Source organism: Pan troglodytes, chromosome 5 (assembly GCF_028858775.2).
Source record: "Pan troglodytes isolate AG18354 chromosome 5, NHGRI_mPanTro3-v2.0_pri, whole genome shotgun sequence".
In the NCBI taxonomy this organism is placed as follows: domain Eukaryota; kingdom Metazoa; phylum Chordata; class Mammalia; order Primates; family Hominidae; genus Pan; species Pan troglodytes.
Genome location: NC_072403.2, coordinates 140,504,195 through 140,507,919, shown reverse-complemented (window position 1 = coordinate 140,507,919; position 3,725 = coordinate 140,504,195). Strand labels below are relative to the sequence as shown.

The following is a 3,725-nucleotide window of genomic DNA, read 5'->3' as shown; positions in this document are numbered from 1 at the left end:
AAAACCATAAAAACCCTAGAAGAAAACCTAGGCATTACCATTCAGGACATAGGCATGGGCAAGGACTTCATGTCCAAAACACCAAAAGCAATGGCGACAAAAGCCAAAATTGACAAATGGGATCTAATTAAACTAAAGAGCTTCTGCACAGCAAAAGAAACTACCATCAGAGTGAACAGGCAACCTACAACATGGGAGAAAATTTTCACAACCTACTCATCTGACAAAGGGCTAATATCCAGAATCTACAATGAACACAAACAAATTTACAAGAAAAAAACAAACAACCCCATCAAAAAGTGGGCAAAGGACATGAACAGACACTTCTCAAAAGAAGACATTTATGCAGCCAAAAAATACATGAAAAAATGCTCATCATCACTGGCCATCAGAGAAATGCAAATCAAAACCACTATGAGATATCATCTCACACCAGTTAGAATGGCAATCATTAAAAAGTCAGGAAACAACAGGTGCTGGAGAGGATGTGGAGAAATAGGAACACTTTTACACTGTTGGTGGGACTGTAAACTAGTTCAACCATTGTGGAAGTCAGTGTGGCGATTCCTCAGGGATCTAGAACTAGAAATACCATTTGACCCAGCCATCCCATTACTGGGTATATACCCAAAGGACTATAAATCATGCTGCTATAAAGACACATGCACACGTATGTTTATTGCGGCATTATTCACAATAGCAAAAACTTGGAACCAACCCAAATGTCCAACAATGATAGACTGGATTAAGAAAATGTGGCACATATACACCATGGAATACTATGCAGCCATAAAAAATGATGAGTTCATGTCCTTTGTAGGGACATGGATGAAATTGGAAACCATCATTCTCAGTAAACTATCGCAAGAACAAAAAACCAAACACCACATATTCTCACTCATAGGTGGGAATTGAACAATGAGATCACATGGACACAGGAAGGGGAATATCACACTCTGGGGACTGTGGTGGGGTGGGGGGAGGGGGGAGGGGTAGCATTGGGAGATATACCTAATGCTAGATGACGAGTTAGTGGGTGCAGCGCACCAGCATGGCACATGTATACATATGTAACTAACCTGCACAATGTGCACATGTACCCTAAAACTTAAAGTATAATAAAAAAAAAAGAAAGAAAATAACTACAGAATATATACAAGGAAATGAGAAATAAATTTAAACACTTCCCTACAAAAAATCAACTAAACACAAACGATGACAATAATGCAGGATCTGAGGGATAATAAAGTATAAGGCATATAGAAAACAAATAGCAAACTGGCAGAAGTAAGTCCTCCTTATCAGTAATTACTTTAAATAAATGTGGAGTAAACTCTCCAATCGAAAGATACATACTGGCAGAATAGATTTAAAAATACATGATCCAAATAAATGCTGTCTACAAGAGACTCATTTTAGATTTAAAAATACAAACAGATAGAAAGTGAAAAGATGGAATGATAGGCCAGGCATGGTGGCTTATGCTTGTAATCCCAGCACTTTGGGAGGCTGAGGCAGGTGGATCACCTGAGGTCAGGAGTTTGAGACCAGCCTGGCCAACATGGTGAAACCCTGTCTCTACTAAAAATACAAAAAATTAGCTGAGGTGGTGGCGCACGCCTGTAATCCCAGCTACTCGGGAGGCTGAGGTGGGAGAATCACTTGAACCTGGGAGGCGGAGGTTGGAGTGAGCCAAGATTGTGCCATTGCACTGCAGCCTGGGCAACAAGAGCAAAACTCCATCTCAAAAAACAAAAAAAAGATGGAATGATAGAAAAAGCTATTCTGGCTGGGTGCAGTGGCTCACACCTATAATCCCAGCACTTTGGGAGGCCAAGGTGGGCAGATTGCTTGAGGTCAGGAGTTCAAGATCAGCCTGGGCAACATGGTAAAACCCTGTCTCTACTAAAATACAAAACATTAGCCGGGGGTGGTGGTGTGCACTTGTAGTCCCAGCTTCTCTGGAGACTGAGGCATGAGAATTGCTTGAACCCAGGAGGCAGAGGTTGCAGTGAGCTGAGATTGCACCACAGCATTCCAGACTGGACAAAAGAGGGAGACTCTGTCTCTCAAAAAAAAAAAAAAAAAAAAAAAAAAAAAAAAAAAAAAAAGTGTGTTTATTTAAAAAAAAAAAAAAAAAGGAAAAAAAGAAATAAGCTATTCCATGCAAATAGTAACCAAAAGAGAGCAGCAGTGGCTATACCAGTATCAGGCAAAATATACTTTAAATCCAAAAAGTGAAAAAGACATAAAGAAGGACATTATAAATTAAAATGTTCAATACAGAAAGAAGATATAAAAACTATAAACATTCATGCATCTAATAACTGACCATCAAAATAAATGAGGCAAAAGCTGACAGAAATGAAGGGAGAAATATAGTTCTACAATAGTAGTTAAAGATTTCAGTACTCCCCTCTCAATAATGAAGACACCAATCAGACAGATAAGAAAGGAAATAGAAGACAACACAAACCAACTAGATCTAACAGACACATACAGAGCATTACTCAACATCAACAGCATACACATTCTTCTCAAGTACACATGGAATATTTATCAAGATATATCATATTGAGAGGTGAAGCCAGCTGGACTTCCTGGGTCGAATGGGGACTTGGAGGACTTTTCTGTCTTACAAGGGGTTTGTAAAATGCACCAATCAGTGCTCTCTAAAAATGTACCAGTCAGCACTCTGTAGCTAGCTAGAGGTTTGTAAAACGCACCTATCAATGCTCTGTAAAAACACACCAATCAGCGCTATGTAGCTAGAGTTTTGTAAAACCAATCAGCACACTGTAAAATGGACCAATCAGTGCTCTGTAAAGTGAACCAATCAGCACTCTGTAAAATGGACCAATCAGCAGGATATGGGTGGGGACAAATAAGGGAATAAAAGCTGGGCACCCCAGCCAGCAGCGGCAACCCGCTCAGGTCCCCTTCCATGCTGGGGAATGTTTGTTATTTTGCTCTTCACAATAAATATTACTGCTGCTCACTCTTTGGGTCCGTGCCATCTTTAAGAGCTGTAACATTCACTGCGAAGGTCCGCAGCGCCATTCTTGAAGTCAGGGAGACCACAAACCCACCAGGAGGAACTGACTCCAGACACAATACGTTAAGTCACCAATTCTCGATGGATTATAAAAGATAAATATTATGCAAATTGTCTTCTCTGATCACAACAGGATGAAATTAGAACTCAGTAACACAAGTAAAATTAGAAACTTCACAAATTTGTGGAAATTGCACAGCACACTCCTTTTTCCTTTTTTTTGTGTTAGACAAGTAATGTGCCTATGCTGTAACAACCAGGTTTGAGGGAGGTGCATCTCATCCACGTGCATGAAAACCCAATCATCAGGCTTGTGAACTACAAAAGGATCATACAGCACAGTCTTCAACAACCAATGGATCAAAGAAATCACAAAAGAAATTAGAATATAATTAGAGACAAATGAAAAATGAAACTACATCACACCAAAACTTATGGTACACAGCAAAAGTGGTGCTAAAGGAAAAAACTATAGCTGTAAACACTTAATGTTAAAAAACAAAAAAGGTCTCAAATCAACAACTTCACTTTATACCTTAAGAAACTAGAAAAAGAAGAACTAAACTCAAAACTTGCAGAAAGAAGGAAATAAAGATTAGAGCAAAGATAAAATAGAGAATAGAGAAATAATAGAGAAAATCAATAAAACCAAAAATTGATTCCTCAAGAT

The 3,725-nt window shown here is 38.9% G+C and overlaps 1 non-coding gene across 1 annotated transcript; it reads right to left on the bottom strand.

Moving 5' to 3' along the window:
- Positions 1–3,278: 3,278 nt before the first annotated feature.
- On the bottom strand, positions 3,279–3,385 carry LOC112209693 (small nucleolar RNA U13). Its single transcript, XR_002944515.1, has one exon. It is a non-coding gene; the product is annotated as a small nucleolar RNA U13 (small nucleolar RNA).
- Between the last annotated feature and the right edge of the window lie 340 nt (positions 3,386–3,725).